Source organism: Haemaphysalis longicornis, unplaced genomic scaffold, assembly GCF_048455015.1.
Source record: "Haemaphysalis longicornis isolate Haplotype H1 unplaced genomic scaffold, Haemaphysalis longicornis Haplotype H1 scaffold_3, whole genome shotgun sequence".
Taxonomy (NCBI): Eukaryota; Metazoa; Arthropoda; class Arachnida; order Ixodida; family Ixodidae; genus Haemaphysalis; species Haemaphysalis longicornis.
In genome coordinates, this window is record NW_027526335.1 from 135,216,149 (window position 1) to 135,233,954 (window position 17,806).

At 44.7% G+C, this 17,806-nt stretch overlaps 1 protein-coding gene across 1 annotated transcript in view; it reads right to left on the minus strand.

Annotated features, from left to right (window-relative positions):
* LOC144175109 (putative G-protein coupled receptor No18) overlaps positions 1-17,806 on the minus strand; it is a 209,848-nt gene that overhangs the window by 95,282 nt on the left and 96,760 nt on the right. The gene's annotated exons all lie outside the window — the stretch shown is intronic.

Here is a 17,806-nt window from a genome sequence, read left to right on the forward strand (position 1 = left end):
GAACAATGGGTAAATATGAATACTATGATCAGTTTTTCTAATATCAGGCGCTTTAATTTTCTAAAATGTAAAAAACAGCCATAATGATTTGTCTTTTTTCACTGCGAACTGCTACTCAACCATTGATCAGACATTAAAAAAATGGGTTGAATGTGACCTCATTTTTCCGAGTTAGAAGAAAAATAATGCAACAAATGTTTAGCTTTCTAGAATACTCAGGAATTGAGTGCCATTTTGTGTAAATATCGCGAAAATTGAGAAACATGTTTTTTTTTTAAATGACGTCGAAAGGTGGACCTTTTTTCCAAATTTTCATTTTTTGTCGCATTTCACGAAGCGGTATTTTGATAAATTTCCTTTGTAGAGCATTGAGAAGGGGATGAGGCGTTCAGCAGCCCCTCGTAAATACGTCTAAAAAACTAGAGAGCTTAGACTTTAGGGCGATGTGCAAAAAAAATTATTTTAGAAGTGCCCCTTTTGAACGACATTGCTCTCGCTACTAAGTTTGAGAAATATTTTCTCTAAGAATATAAATATTGCAAATTCAATTTTCACGAATCTAGCAGAAAAGTTTGCAAATATTTGTTTAAAAAAATAGGAAAATTTGGAAAAAACTTTGCTTCGTTTTTCGGGTCCCCAAAGTTGCCACACCGAGCAATGTGGAAAGTAGCCCGGCTCGATCGGGTTCTAAATAGTTTTTTATTAAATCAACTATGGCGTTACTCACAAAACTAGTGCCAGTTCCACCGTGGGGATGCAGTGTTCTACACAATATTAGAGTTTCATCTCAAACAAAAAATGGTCATGGCACCACTTTGGCTGTCCTTATCTGAACACACCCAGGTAGGTGACCAGCGAAGCAGGGGTGGCACAGAATTTTGAACAAAGGAACAAATACGTCTATAGTCTGTATAGGTGGTTATTGCGAGGTACGCACGCACATTTATTTTTTGTCTTTGGAGTTTCCTATTGTACGGGAAAAGGCACTTAAGTAGCGGCAAGACTGTTTATTTCGTGAGCAGCCCAAACCAGACAGTTTAATACTAATATATACTAAAGGGAAACCCGTCTCTGCAATAACGGGCCATCGTTGGGGCCGCCATAGCGGCCGCTTTGTTCTTCGCCTACTTGGTTTGGCTAACCACATGACTTATTTTGTTCTTGAAGGCAATATAAACGAAAAATGCCAACATTTTTTTTAGTGTTCCTTTCTGTATAAAGCTTTCAATAGTCTCTGACAAAGAAATCTCTTTAGAGCTCCATTTTTATAATAAACAGATTTAAGTTATTTCTACAATAATATAGGTCCTTTTTCGCAACAGGCAACTTTTCAGCCTGTTCATGAGCCATGCAAGGACCAGTGGAAAGTGCCTCTCCGGTACATGACGGACCCCTCGCTGAAGCGCGGCTCGCCTAGACACTGGCACCCGATTTTCCTCCGGTGTATATTAGTACGAAGCTCCATGACTCGAACGAACCTAACTACAAGCGACAATGGTGGTGAACAGCAGCCGAGGGAGAAGACGAAGTGTTCCGCCGTCTAAGGATTTGATGATGGGGACATGTGCAAGAAGGCACAGAACTGCGCGCTCCGCCGCTTGTTGCTCGCAATATACTTTGGCGTAGAAGACTACCGCGGCCCCGACGAGCTCGATAAGCACAGCACGTGCCACGTTTCGACGCCCCCGTCACTCGGACGAAATTGGACATGCGGGATGCACCCGCCACACCTAGAAGGCCGAGGATGAGAAGAACACAAGCTCTAGCAATGGTGACGAAGGGAGGGTGGTGCGAGCACAGGCAGAGGCGACGCTGCTTGCCCAGTGGAAAAGTTTGGAGATACATTTCGAATTAAACCAAGTCCGTACCAAAGAAGACGAAAACATGCAAACCAAAAAGCAAACAAACAACAACAAACAAACAACGCACACAAACGTTTCGAGTTTGATTAATACGTGGAGTCCTGATTGTTTTGTGTTCACGCGCATAAAAAATCCGCAGAACCATATCCATAAAAAGCTTCACGGTAAGAAGGAGAGAGTGGAGCGAGCATAGTCGGGGCGCCACATTTATGAGAACCCACTGCAGTTAAAGCGAGTGCGGACTCGAGTAAAAGCACGGAAGCACGCCAACTGATATAATAACAACCTCGGATTCAAAGTAATCTGGCTTTAACTAAATTTGTTGAGAAATAAAGAACAAAATTAACGCTCATAGCTCACTGACAGTACTAAGTTCTCAGTTATTCAACCGGCATTCTGTCCGCAAGAACGCCCACTTATTCCGAGTCTGTCAAGTAGTCTACGCTTACTAACACAAAGTCTGCCTCACAGTTTTACCCCATGTTCTCATTTAACATTCTTGCGAAGCTGGCGTTGAAGGACAGGACAGCAACCACAGTTGGATGAAATTCCTGAGTTCATCCAGCGCGACAGAAACGAAGACTGAGTGAAGCCTATACAGGGAATGCTGCTCATCAAGCAGCCCGTCAAGCGGCCGACCCTGCGCACTGTTAATATGTCTTCGTTTGTGTCGCGCTGGTTGAACACACGAATGTCATTTCAACTGGCCCAGCTTGTTGTACTTCTGCCTAGAGGAAATCTTGGCAGGGAGCCATGGCTCTGATGTAACGGTGAAGGCTGACAATAAAATCTCGCTTACCACACGGAGAGATTTATGTGTAAAGCTATATTTCAAAACAACTGAAATCGCAGTTGCAGAGCGTTCGTTAAAACCTACTCTTAAGCATGTTATAAAGACGTTTCACCACATTGCTCAACTTCTTAGGTACGATATTGTTATTTTACAGAGGCGTTGTTCATTAAACAGGGCACAAGGTCCCTTTGGAGTTGTCCAGAAGTTTCTTTTAACGCAAAATATTACTGGCTTTGTACTGGTCTGGGATGTCAAAAATCCCTTTGACACTTTACAATTCTAAACGTGCCGGCAAGTTGAATCTTGCGCGAATGTTTTGGCGCTGGAATAAATTTTCATAGGTCAGTTTTACATCCAATACCAACAACAATATCCGCACATACAGCAGCAATTTAGCCTGTTTAACAAACGGGCTGAAAGAGGCCCCAATTTTCGTTTTGTGCTGGCCTATCCCATCCCCTATCCTTAGGATTTCTCCAAGCCTGGAATCGCTGAAATTAACGTATTTTCTGTGTAGAACATTTTTACATCCGCTGCCTTATTTGATTCACATCGCCTTGAGAGTGAAGAGAAATGAAAATAAAATAAAAACTCAGTAGCACTAAACGCGACAATGTTTTTTTTTCATTACTAACGTTAGTGCAGCACTGTAAATTACGTATACTCCCATAATTTATCGCGGAGGTCATTTTATAATTAGTTCACACGGAATATTCCCGTAGCTTCGGTTAGGAGAAGATCGTGCATTTGTGACTGCGGGGCGTTTAATATAAAATGGTATTGTCATTTTCGGTAAAGCAATTACGGACGACCTAGCCCACGGCATCCAGATATGAAATCACTACGTGTGCTCATTATTTATGCAAGTGGAGATCTTTTAAAGTTCCGGTAATACCACAGATGAACAGTATTTACCAATTACCTTCGAATCTATTTCTGATATAAATTCGGGGGTTATTGACGTTATTCGAACGTTTTGCACCTCTAAAACATCCATCTTTTGGATCATTCTAAGGGAACGTTTTTTAAACGATTCTGAGTCCCAAATTTTTGTGTGAAACGTGTTTTGCCACCCAAACAAAAGCAAGATTTTGTTTTCTGTTCACGATATGTCACCCAGATGCAAGAAAGCTTCAACAAATACTTGTGGGTCGGCCGTGTTTGGTGACCTTCAACCCGATTTGTATCGGCAAACTGTAAAGCCCCGCGATTAACCTTTGCGAAAGTTTTTCCATGGTTATTTTTATATTTTGGGCATAAATGTTTAATTCAAAGATAAAAATACCGCTTTTTTAATATATGAATTCGTGAGTGATCTTTTCCGGTAGTTTCGTATAATGTAAGCATTGTTCCTTGTGCTAAACAATGGTTCCGGTTCCCTTAGAAATGGTGATGACTTTGCTTGGTGCTACCCCATGTATTGGTCACGAGCATTTAAGTAAAATTATTACATATGGATAACATTGCATGTTTTTGTCTGAGATTAAAAACATTCCTTTTCGCCTATGTTTTCCGAAATTTGTGAAAAGAACCATAGTCTCCGAGGTGAAGGTGCTTAACCTCTAGTTGTAGATGAAGCCACAAGTAGTATAGTAATACCCTGCTCGCTGACTCCTATGACCTTATTAAAACAGTGGGGTCATCGCAACCCAGCTTCTTATTAGTCTTGAGACATGAAGACTTCAGATAAAAAATAAAAGAAGTTGAGGCAAGAAATGAAACAAAAGCTGTAGGGAAGCTATGGCCGGCAAACTTACGTCAGATACCACATTTTGGGCCGCCAGGTACGGAACTCGTGGCCGTCGGATCATCCCTTGTCAATAGTAGCGTACTCCGCAGGTTCATGGCTGAAGTTTACCGCGTTGCAATATTCTGTTCTCTTTAGTCTTAGTCCATCCTCCTCCAGCAATGACATTGCAGTGCCTTCCCTCTTACACCACTTGTTGAAGTGATTGAGTGCAGTAGACACTCGGAAAGGTATAAGTACTTTGCGGATGAGAGGCAACTGGTTGTGGCGCGTATTTGTGGTGGATGACCAGTTGGTTGCTGAGTGAAACCGATGGGTCAAGGCAACGAATTTTAACTGAGGTATGAAGATGGCCTGCTTTTCATGCTATAAAAAGCTCGCCTGTTTTTTATACTGACATTAATCGTAAACGTGCAATGCAGAAGATGACATCGCGCATGGGCGCTGTTATGGCTCTATGTCTCGAATGGTACCAAACGTCAATGCAACTAACCAGAACGATCAAAATCTGCGTAGTTTTGCATGGCTCCTGACGAGATTATGGAGTGCAAATTTATGTATTCAGGCACACAAACACGCGGTGTCGTCAGATGAAGTATACGGAAGCTACTAGCAGAATCTCAACAATTTGAGAACGTCCCACAGACTATGCAATAACACCTAGAGAAATAACGCAGTGGAGCTCCTGCTCTAGAGTAGTTAGCTGTAGGAATTGGTGTGAAGGAGTATAGCATGACCTTTCCAACACACTAATCTCAATCACCGGTCATTTATTGTTGCGCGACCATGTGTGCCTGCATCATTCACGTTAAAAGTGTAGCTTTGTTCACGTGCGCCCGTGTATTAATTGCCACCTTTTTTAACATGTGAATTTTCGCACACCTGTTTGTATAAGCCTTGGTTTTCTACGCCTTTGTAATCGATATCATTCTTTCAATTATATTAGGCATCTTTCATGCTATATCTTCCGTTATTTATACTCTGTTACTATTTTGCATGTTTTTCATATGTTGCTTGGGTTAAATTCGTACTACCACTAGTCTCGCCCCCTTACTCAGTGTTCCTACATGAGCCTGATATGCAAAATAAATAAATAAATAAATAAATAAATAAATAAAAATACAAAACTAATTCATAAATAGGAAAATCTATACACATTTAGATAAATTGTAATCAAGGGAACTGAATAGACTTCCATGGCCTAAACACTGGGGTCGTGGGTAAGGGGTGGGGGGGGGGGGGGTACGTTCCAGAAACATCCACTTATAATGATGGGTGTGAGTCCATGTAAGGAGAACAGAGTTCACCTGTCCAGTTCACCTTGCACCCAGCTCTTCCACCACTTCAAATGCAGTTTAATCACAACTGAGTTGTAAAAGAGAGATGGGGAATCACCACAGTCTGTTCCAGGTGAACCGGACAGGGAATATCTGCTCTTAAGCCGTCCCTGCCCTGCTCTTATGCCCTATTCAGCTTTCATCGTACACCGACGATGATAGCTGAAAACTTCCAGAGCCTACTCACCTGGGATGGCAGGATCGAGGTAAGATAAGAGGCACGATCGAGGTACAAGATAAGTAAATAAACAAAAAAGTTCAGGGGCAGCGAGGATAAGTGCAAGGCCAGGCGAATACTTAACAAGAACCATAACAAAAATAAACGATTTGGTAGGTTATACATCAGCTTGCAATGTCTGGTACACGAGCACATATAGAGATATGATACTTCTACCTAAAGTCTTGCTGTTTTACGAACTATGTTAGCAGGTTAATACTGGAAAGACTGTGATCTTGATGCGGAATAATTGATAAGGTAATAATAGGTGAGGTGGTATCATAAAAAAACGAAGCAAAATACCATGCTTTTGAACACTGACACCACTCCAAATGTTTTTGTTGGAAGAACACCATTCATGTGAGCTAACAGGATGGAAGCGGTAGCAACCCCATGTTGTAAAACACTTTGGGCTGTACACCGGATAACCCAAAGTGTCCATCGTCCACGCCGTGGAGGTACTTTTAAAACTGTCTCCTCTTCTCCCCGACGGGCCATTAGCACACCAGGAAAAGCGGGGCCAGGCGTGCGTGGATCCCTTTCTTTGACACTCGTTATATAATGATATCTAAGTCCGCCGTGCATCAGGACAACGCACTAATTAATGTGCAAGAGCCTAAACTGGTGTGACGCTCCCCGGTAATAGCGACCCCCGGCGCAGGGCTCGGTCTCCCTGGCGGTTGCCCAGGGTCCTGTCGCATATATGGAGTTACGCTTCTGTACTCGGGGTGTCCTGTAATTAAGCTTGTCGTCAGCGCCGCGATTAGTGTAGCGAGGTAAACCATAGTTTTTTTGCGCGCCGTTGGCTTGTTACCTGTATGTTGCTCCTCAAAAAATTGATAATCGCGCATCGCACAGTCGCGAGGAACTAAGGCTGCAAAAACATAGGTAAAAATAAGGGACTGAAACAAATTTCTCCAGGATCCAACTTCTTGTATAAAGAGCTTTCTATCGGGTGGGGACTGAAACAAATTTCTCCAGAATCCAAGTTCTTGTATAGAGAGTTTCCTATTGGGTGGACTTATAAACTTTTACTGTACGGCGTTCCAATAAAAGCCACATCGCAAGTCTACCATGAGGCCCTTTTCGATGCGGGATGAATACGGTCCACTCGGATTGTAGAACTGATCCCGAAAAAATACAGAGCCTAGACTCATCTGTACCCTAAATCTTCGGTAGGCGACTTCACCAACAATTCAAGATGACAATTAGTTGATCTTGTTCTGCGCTGAGCGCTACGCTCAACATCAGCGCCAGTATACCTAACTTGCGGCATGCGGGCCCGTTTTGCATTCACCATCAAGTATACAGCAAGCACGTGGGCAATATTCACAGATTGTAGGCAGGCATTTCCGTGTCTATGGGTTTAGCTGAAAGATTACCTCGTATACCCAACCAACGACCTACAAGCTTTAGACGCGTGCCATCACATACAGCATCAGTGGCTTACTGCCTTCGGTGTCTGATTTGGGCACGCCAAGTCGGACACTGGAGCATTGATTCCTCATCACGTACACGTTTCAATATTGCCCATCCCATTTGCCAGGATAAAATCAATAGCCCATTCATTTTTTAATTTGCATGGTTGCCTGAAAAATTAGCAATTTATGCATGCTGTTGTGTCACGTGAGTTGAGTGAGTGAGTGAAAGAACTTTATTGTGTCACGTGAGTTCTCGCCCCTCTTCTGTACACACCTCCTCTAGCTTCGGTATGCCGATTCACTACGCATGACGAAGCGGTGCTGCACCGCGCGTGGCTGAATTTAACCTACACAAGACACATCTGGTATTTAAGTAGAAACAGGCCACTTGCCCCCGTGCTCCCTAATAATGACCTGCGCGAGGGCTCTGACCACCTCACGTGGAAATTTTCGCTGTTTTTAGCGCCTAGAATGACCTGTATGTCGTCCTTGCGCCTGAGAAAAACGATTCGAGAGTTAACAAGCACAAAAAAGCTGCCCTAACTGTTTGTACACTTGGCGGAATATGGCATAATATGATCCTTTCTGGGCGGCTCGCAAAGCGATGCTAGTTCAAGAACAACTGTCTCTATTCTCTTATAACAAAGATATTATTTGTGCTAATGAATATGTCATGACCAGTATTATTTATGAGGCACTAATAATTAGGAATAATGCAGTGGTGTAGAGTTAATAGGAAATTCAACAGTGTGATCCGAAGCGTCGGAGTTGGCTTACACGGATATGCACCAGTTCGTTTGGGTCTTTGTTTTAGTGATGTAGTTCGTTAGGCGGTGTCTTTTGTGCGCATACGTAATACACGACGGTAGGAAGTAGCGGAGAAAATATCGCGGGTAATTTGGAGGCCACCTTTCACAGGGCGTTAAATGGACGCAACAGATCATTAGGGGCCAATGCTGTGCGCACGTGCACTGGTACAAAGTGTCTCGTTTGCAAGGACGAACATTTATTTTGCTTTACTGTGGGTCGCTGCCCGAGCTGGCCGCGGTGGACGCCTATGGAATTCAATTATACCGGAGGTTCATTGAACATTCAGGGAGCCAATTAGCCACTTGCGTTGGGTCTTTCTCTCCAAGTCAGTACAATGAAGACAAAACGCACCAACTAGTCGCTGCTGGCCATATGACAGAAAAACAAAGTTTCAAAGGGATCGATCGAGCACTTTTAGCTGTAATTAATGAAGTTTTTCACTATGCGAAACGTACCCAGGACTCACGCAACATACTTATGTGCTCTAAATTGCTTCTGTACGGGCAAAAACAGTCCAAAAAGAACGTTTATGCCTTCGTTATGATGTGTAAGCAGCATTTGTGTATAGCGTTTTCGTTTTACATGCTAGCGACTACGTGCTGGCGGCAGTGATTACGGCCGGAATGTATTACCAGCTGCGCTGTGGCAATTTTTAACATGGACCCTCCCGTGTCCCGCAAGAGCTCGTGAGGAACTCAAGCCCTGCATTGTTAGATGACAGGCAACGAAAATAGAAGGGACACACACGTACCTGCTTGCACGCAACTTAGAGCGGGTCTCAGGTTTCGGTCATGCTGAAGCGTAACCTGTGTGCCTTGTTTCCATTTCTTTTCCCTCCTGTTACTAGTCAGCGCTTGTATTCCGCAAGATTGTTAAACCAACCAGCCCCACCGCAATCCTAAACCCTACGCCACGAGGTGGAAACAGTTGCTGGTTTCAACTATGTCCGCCATAGCGTCCACACGTATCTGCCAAGCCATATTCAATGTCATCGGAACGTTCGTTGCAGCGCAGGACGCGGATTCCATCACGGCCGCGGTGGCTGCTTTTCTGAGGGCGGCGAAAATTCCGCTGCACTGAGATGTTAGCGCATGTTAAAAATTACCAGGTGGTCAACTAATACGGAGCGCTTTATTACGGTGCCCCTTATAGCCTAGGAGTAGATTCGCACGTCAAACCGCAGAATCAATCGTCTCACCGCAGTCCTTTTTCGCCCTGCACACTCGCCCTACACTTAACGATGCGTGGATTCGAGCTACTTGGTATTTCAGGTTACCCCGCCTAAGCAGAAGAACTGTCAGACGTAGGACCTAAAGACAAGGAGAGGCACTAATTTGCAACTTATTTTTATTTTCAAGGCGAGATGTGTAGTGCTCATAGCAATAAAACTAATATACGATTATAAAACGTGACTGTTCTGTTAGTGTTATTGCCACCAGCTCTGCATGTCTTGCCCTAAAAATAAAAATTAGTTGGAAGTTAGCGCCTGTTTTTGTCTTCCAGTCCTACATCCGAAATTTTTCGGGTTCAAAGGCAGTGACCCTACTCTTTGCAGAGCATCTGCTCCATTTTTAAGCCATTGATGAAGGTTTTGTGGTACGCGTAAAAAAAAAACATCGCTGCAGAGTACGCAGAATCACACAGATAATTGGAGCGCAGTGTGTCGGACGGGATCACACGCTGAGGAAGGGAAACAGCCTCGTCAAAAGGGGCTAGGCTGCTGTAGCACGTGCAATACAAGCCGCCTTAAGAGGGGAACGTGCGTACGGGGGTGAAGTCCATGCTCCGGGCGACATTGAACGGGAGAAACGAGCTTAGGCGTGTACTGTCCAGGGCTCTCGTTAAGAGAAGACGGGCGGAACCGGAGAGGGTAGCAGGTAGCTTTGTTGATATCACGGCAGATCAACAAAGGATATACTCAGGCGTTCACCTTGACAATCTTTCCAAACTCCAGGCACACCACGTAATTTTTTTCGTTTGCTTCAGCATGGGGCTAGCTATGATTTGCGTACTGCCTGCTTCGTGCGCCAAGTACAGACACGCGAATTTAGGTTTGTGCCCAGCTACTAGTGGATGAGGTCCTGCAGCATTTCTTTGTGCCACACGAACGCTCACTTTGCGGAACGTTTGCGGTATGTCAGTCAGCCTAAAGTCGTTTGCCGGTACAGAATGTTTATTTAGGATTAAATATGCCGGCAACAAGCCTTGCCCGCTGAATTTCTACAACTAATTTATTGATTGCTTGCTTGCTTGCTTGATTGCTTGCTTGCTTGCTTGATTGATTGATTGATTGATTGATTGATTGATTGATTGATTGATTGATTGATTGATTGATTGATTGATTGATTGATTGATTGATTGATTGATTGATTGATTGATTGATTGGTTGATTGATTGATTGATTGTAGGGTTTAACGCACCGACGCAACGCAGGCGATGAGGCGCGCCGTAGTGGAGGGCTCTGGAATAATTTTGACCACCTAGGGATCTTTAACGTGCGCCAAAATCTCGTAAAAACAGGCGTTTTTGCTTTTAGCCTCCATCAGGGAAGCGGCCGCCGCAGCCGGGAATCGAACCCGCGACCTCGTGCTCAGCAGCACAACGCCTTAGCGACTGAGCCACCGCGGCGGGCTTTTCTAAAATTAAGGTGAAGGCAAGCAGCTGGGTAGCCGCCTTTAGGTAATATTAGCCCTAACCACAAAGGTGCTAACGAAGAAAAGGACGGCATGAAACAAACCAGAGTTACAAGCCATTGCCAGGGGAAGCCAACGGGACTTTATATATCCATGAGTTGGAAATGCATGAGCGCTTGTACGCAGGAACCCAGAAGGTGCTTGCGTGGCTGTAGCCCCGGGTCTGCATTAAAGTTCTGATGACGAAAGCCGATGCCCGAGCTCCTTCCTGTCATCGCGAGCAGCTACATCGGTGGTGATCGAAAGACAGCTGGCCGGAATGCCACCGCCCCTTATCTCTTTCTACACAAAGAAATTACATTTTTCTTGTGAAGAGACCCCTCCCAATCTCAGGGTGGGCAAGCAGGTAATATAAGTCACCTGCTTGCGTCTACGGCCGGCGCCGTGGAGACGAAGTGAATCACAGGGAAGCTGCTCGCGCTTCCTGAATTCCAGGGTATTCTCATCGCTTATTTTTCTGTGCAGAACGTCGCTGACGCTCCTTGCCGCATCTGGATTTCTTTCATACCAGCAAACCTCTGTGCGGCACAGGAAGTCTCTAACGCGTTACATTTTATATGGAAGGAAGTGGAACGCGACTGAATATTTCACGTAAGTTATATGTTCGGAAGAACTACACATGTGCGCACGTATTTTGGGTAAAAACAACTGGAGCAACGTGAGAGCAGCAATATCTGGACAGGTTTCGTGCGAGGCTATCCTCTAAGCAGATCGAATTTAAAAGAGCTGGTGTAAGAGGTGGTGCATTGTAGGTCCTAGTAGTACTAGCGCATATGACCACTCACGATGTAGCACACCCACTTCCACTCACACAAGGCCACGCATGCACACGGCCATGCACGCGCACGCATAGAAGATCTTGCACACAGGCGCACACAAATTTTGTTATAACAAAGTTCAGTATTCTGGATTCACAACGTGCGAAGGAGCCAATGTGTAAACGCATTCCTTGACCTGAATGTAAGAGCGCGTCAAAGGGAAGGCGTGCATTTGGTTACTGTGCGCTGCGGAGCCTGCTGAAAGTACCCAGTCCGCGAAACTTTCCCGCGGGTTAGGAGAGCCTGGTATCTTTCACGGCATCGTGAAGCTTTCTTGACAGTACCCTGAGAAGTCGTATGGATTACACTGCAATTCGTTTTGTATTGCCCAAAATTAGGTAAAACAATGCCATCGGGTAGGGCGCAATGTTGCCAAGGCTGAGTAATTAAATTTCGTTCAATCACTCGTTGTTTGTGTGCATTGAATGCCATATTTCTATTGAAACAAATACACCTTAGAAATGATTTTATAATTCTTGCTGCCCAAATGTAAATGCCGTCTCCAGCATGCGCCATGACTAGGGTTCTGCGGTTTCGTATAAATCCGATAAAAACCGAAAAACACTCGCCGGTAAAAATTTTGCGAATTCGAATTTATCCGAAAAACTCCGAATTCAGGAACCGGCACCTGTGAAAACCAGACTACCTTTTATTTTTCACCTGGCATCCTCGAACAACTTTTCTTATTCTATTTTCATGTTTCTATTTTTGTTTGTTCCACTTACGTTCCCAAGCTTCACAAAGGGAGTCGCTTTGAACCCTTATCATGAAAAACAAGATCTCTCCCCACAACAATAGTCGGACCAAGGTCAAACACTTCTCACCTTCCCTGCCACTCCCCTTCGGGCCTTTTTCCCGGATATGTTCTTTTCCTAGCATTTATTCGCCCTTCTCTGACCTTATTTCGCTAAAGATTGAACGTTTCAGTAAGCGCAAAGGAACTGAACGAACGAAGTGAACGGGACCCGGCGTTACTATCAACTCCTTTATTTTCATTCTGACGCCCGATTTTATACGGGACGGTACACTGCGAATGAAAGAAAAGAGGGAAAGAGGAGGACCACAAGCAAATACAATAAAAACTGAAAACAAAAAAGGTGTGGATGACATTTCAAACCCCCGCGTTAAAAAAGGCTCTTTATGAAGGCAAAAACTAGTGATTGGATAAGAATTTCAGTTCTTTCTTTACCATTGTTATGGAAGCTGTGCTAATGCATTTGTCTTTCAACGAAACAATCTGGTAGGCCTCGATGATTTCTCTTGTTAGCTGATTCTCCTGTCGGCCTACAATGCTGGTCTTATCAAAATGTGGAAGGAGCATGCTGCGGTGACAAACACTAACATTGGAAAATATACCTGCATACACTACAACAAGTTGTAAATGAATGTCACCACGAATGTTGCAATTATTGACTCTGCAATAAAAATGTATTTGCTGTTCGATTTCTTTTATTGTTGTACACAGCATTTCTTAATGATCAATACTGTACGACCCTAATAATTTGAAAAACTCCGAATTCTATGTACTCTGAAAGGAAGCTCCGAAAAACTCTGAATTTCCAAAAATAAATAAGCTCCCAAAAACGACCTTCGAATATACTCAAAAATAAACCCCGAAAACGCAGTACCCTAGCCATGACCTAAACGTAAGGAATGACTGCTGATTCACTTCCTTCTCTTCACCTTCGCATGCTATATGTGTCTCGGGAGCGTCGAAGAGTCGTGGGGGAGGTTTCGATTATTACAGGAAGAACAGAATTGCTCGCGACCGTGGTGCTAACAGAAACATAGAAACGACGCTTTAGTGACGTCATCGGCCAACTGCTTTCAGTTGTCGCCTACCGTAATTATGCTTTGTTTTCAATGGCGGCGAGTCCTCGGCTGTAAAAGAAAACAGGGGTCACCGGGGACGGTTTCACATAGAATAAAGCATAAATACCTGCGTTGCATCTGAACATTTTGTGTGCCAAAAAGTACGAGCAGTTTCCTATTTTCTTTGGGTACTTCAGGCAACTTTACCCCTTCAACGCCATCTTTGCATTCCACAAATGCGGTGTTAGATATTCGGAGTCTAAGGGGGGGCAGTGAGGGCCTATTTCAAATTTCATGCATGATTCTACGGGAACAACATCTATTGGTTACGGCTTCGAGTTTATTTGGTCAGGTTGTAAGTTTATAGCAAACTTGTGGTCACTGACAAAGTCAAATTCACAGTTTTGTGCCCTTGACAATGTCACTAACCAATATTTTGCTGTGAACAACTATCTTGTTCATTTTGCGAGAGTGGACAAATAATATCAAAGCATTGATCACGCGAACAAAGCATGTGGAACAAGGAATAATTCTGACCGCAACATTTGGCAACCTTAAGGTTGTTACTAAACAACGTGAAGTTAGTGGTAGTGCTGCAACCACACCTTACCAAACTGATGTGGGCGGGCAGGGACACAAAAGCGATGTGGGAGTGCACTATGTTCTATTGTATTTCAATGCGAAAAATTGCGTGCGCTATTCGATTCCTCAAACGAAAAAAAAAAAAAAAAACGAGCAGTGGAGGGATGTCCGCGTGCAAACCCTAATAAGTTGGTGTATGATAACATGACACGAAAGCGCCCTCTCAGGCTCGGTCGACCCAGTATTCAACGGCGTCACACAGACCTTAATCATTGAACAGCGCAGACGAGTTTGCGCGAAATCTCCAATCTTCCGCCACCGCTGTCCGCTCATAGGTTAGATCTTTTTCGTTCAGTCGTCACTGCTTTATTTGCCCTCGAAGAAAGGATGATTGCGTTCATCCAGCTGCCGCATACAGCGTTGGTAACTGCAAATTCTTGCGTGACAGCGAGAGTCCTCTGCGTCGAACTATAGGAGCCCAGACGACACTTTGATCGGTTGCTCGACCGACAACGCCCTGGTCGTCGCCTTCCGTGACCGGCTGGATGGAAGCCGATACGATCACGCCAGACCTTGGCCTCGCCTTGACTGAGTCGGGCGTCAACCCATTTTGATGACAACGAGGGTGACGCCAACGTTTATGACCGTGATCACGACAGGCAGATGGTTGTCTTTCGATGGGCAACGTTCGCATATTTATAGGCGGCAGCACAAATGCCCCATCTTGGAAGAAGCGCATACTGATTCTGTCCAGCCCCATAGAGAAAACAATGTACGGCGTGTACTAAGTCATCTATTTCCAGCCTTGCACAAAGTTAGCAGAAATGTATTTGTAAAGCGAAACATCTGTCTGAACAGCAATGTGTCCGACACAATGTTTACGATAGAAAAGGACGTCGTACTGAAAACATTCTAAAGAAACGTTATTTAGAAGGTGGGTATGGGTTGTTCGACCACTTAATCATTTAATTCGACCACGTAATCATACGGGTTAGATCACTTCGTCATATGGGTCGTTCGACCACCTAATCATCCCTTTGCTGGGATCCAAAGTTTAATTTCGATCCCAGTAAAGGAAACACCAGGGTATATGTGGCACTCGAATAAAGGAAATAAACACGTAAAACGTTTTCGATAAATTCAATTGTCCGTGAACGTGAAGATTCAACTAGTTACGACGTACAGCCCATAGACGCTTAATATATTGGTTCTCCAAAATAGTTTAGAGGTTCAGGCACCCCAGTACACAATGAGCTGCGTTCGAACGTGAGCCTACTTTTTTGGTATTGCACGTTCCTCTGTAGAGATGTGAAGCCGCGCCTCAGAAGATAAATAACAAGAAAAACAAGATGTCCACCGCAGCGGTGACGGAAATGGACTATCGAAGACAACGAGCCATCTCAGAAGAAACGAATGTAATCCTTCATCACTTCCCACCTCCGCCACGCTGGACAAAAAAAAAATAAGGGCTGGCTTGAAGCAAAATGATTCTTGGGGTTGGTGAACGCTATTTTTTAAATGCAGAGCATTTCTTAGCCTCGCCTATTCCTGCGTCGGACGGTGTCAACAGCTCCGCGTCCGCAGCAGGGGCGCCTCTCCTTCCTTCCTCTCTCTCAACAGCAGCTGGCGCGGGCATGCGTCGTAGTCAGCCCGTTCGCTCCGTCGCGGTCTCGGCGTAACAGGTGCGTGATAGCAGCGCGGTGGGGCGTGGAAGGGCGCGCGCTGCTTGCGCATGCGCGCTCTCCCCCTCGTACCACTCTCCCTCTACTGCGCGCGCTGCAAATATAGCGGCTAGCGGTCGCTCGTGTTTCAGTCACTGCGTTGCTCCTTCCTTCCTTGGTTGACGCTCGGGCCCACGTTTACTCGTGTCTGCTACTCCAGCATCACGGAAGAAGCGATGGAAGCAACACTGCCTTCAATCAGTACTGAGGCCCCAATGCTCTGCATTTACTCGTGTTCCCCTCGCGGGAAGGCGCGGGAATTTTTTTTTCTGCTTTTATCCCCAGGTGCCGCTTTTCGGCTCATCGCAGTTGTTTTTCTAAAGGGATTACTGTAGAGCTATTCACCGTAGTGCACCAATTATAATTACATCTTCTATTGAGGACAGACGCTTGCTGTGTGCGTAAGTTTCAAGCTTAGAAAGTTGGTCTACCAGGTTCCACGGCCATTAAACTATCCTATTAAATATAAGTACAGTGTTTTGTGACAACGAAATACACAAAATCTATTCATAAACCTGAGCAAAGATTTTTAAAGTTTGTACACAAGTCGAATCTATGCTCTGTGTGGTATACCATTATTCTGTTATGGTTTTACCAGCTTCTTGAGCGGTCAGCTTTTTGAGCGGGAAAGTTAGGAGTATTCACGAATCTCGTCCCGCCTGTGGGATTGCGTGTCTTTTGATTTACCTGCGTATCTATTTCTGCCAATCCGTTGCCGGTATATGTCAGGGAAAAGAATCGGAGTCATTGGTTGGTCACTGGTAAGTCTGTACGTGGGTTCACTCGCTGGTGGGCTATTGCCTCGTCGATGCGTTGCTGAGGCCCAGCAGTGACCCAAAATTGTTCCGAAAGTTAGTCAGTAGAAAGCATTTCCCGCCAATTACAATTGCTTCTGAGTTTTTTCCACGTTGGAGGGCAGCCGGACATCGGCGCACTTAGTAAACTATCACAAAACTAACTTTGAATCGCTCTGTAGTGTGTAAAGTACAGAAACGAACGAGCACCGACTTTACCTGGCAGCAAAGAAACTGCTAATGCGTTTTTGCTTCATTTTAAATGAGGCAAATATAAACATTTTCAACTCCGTTGGCCTTGGAGCAGCTACATCATTGGTCCACGCCTGCGCCAGTTAAACCACCGCAGTCAACCGGGTCATCGGTCACATTATCGCGCATGCGCCGCACAGTCCAGAGCATTCCAAGGTGTTAATGTGAAGAGATCGAACAGAGATAAATGCACGTGCACAATGTTTTCGCTTCTTCCCGTTAAGGGGACTCTGCTCTTGCTCTTGCTCTTGCTCGTAGGTTTTTGGTTGGGGGAGGGCGGAGTAGACGGAGTTAAAGGGCCCGAAACTGTCTGACTTAGGCAGTCGACACCTTCAACACTCCTATAAATGCTTTCCCTCTTTCCTTCTTGCTAGAAGCATTGTGAAATATATAATTATAGTCCGTGCCCAGCGACGCTGCATAATTTCCTCGTCGCCACGCATCCGCCTTTCGTTTCTGCTTTGCTTTGGCAATTTCGTGTTAAGGCGGCTATTGATTATTGATTGCGCCTATTGCTGCGACTGGACGGAAATCCGACAATGGCCGCTACATCGCTCCAGTAACGTAATTCTAGCGCTCAAAGAAGGCCGGCACCAAGTTTACGATGGCCGCAGAATTTTTGGCTGAAGTGTCTGTCACCCAGTTTCTTGTCTACGTTAGGAAAGCATTCAAGATTTACAAAAAGCTTAAAAAGTGATGTTTGTTTGTTACTTACGACCTTTTATGCATGCCATTTTATTTTCTCTGTTAATTAAATCTATTTCCTATTCGTGATGGACGCTGATAGCTAGTTTTTGTTTTCTTTAATCTATTTGCCATTTTTATTTTTATTTTAGAAATAACCTCCCTTTTCTTTCTCCGGAGAGAAAGAGCACCTGTGATTGGCTGGGAGTATGGCGTGATCGTCACACTAGCTGCGGGCGAGGGGGAGTTTCGGGACGCCAGCT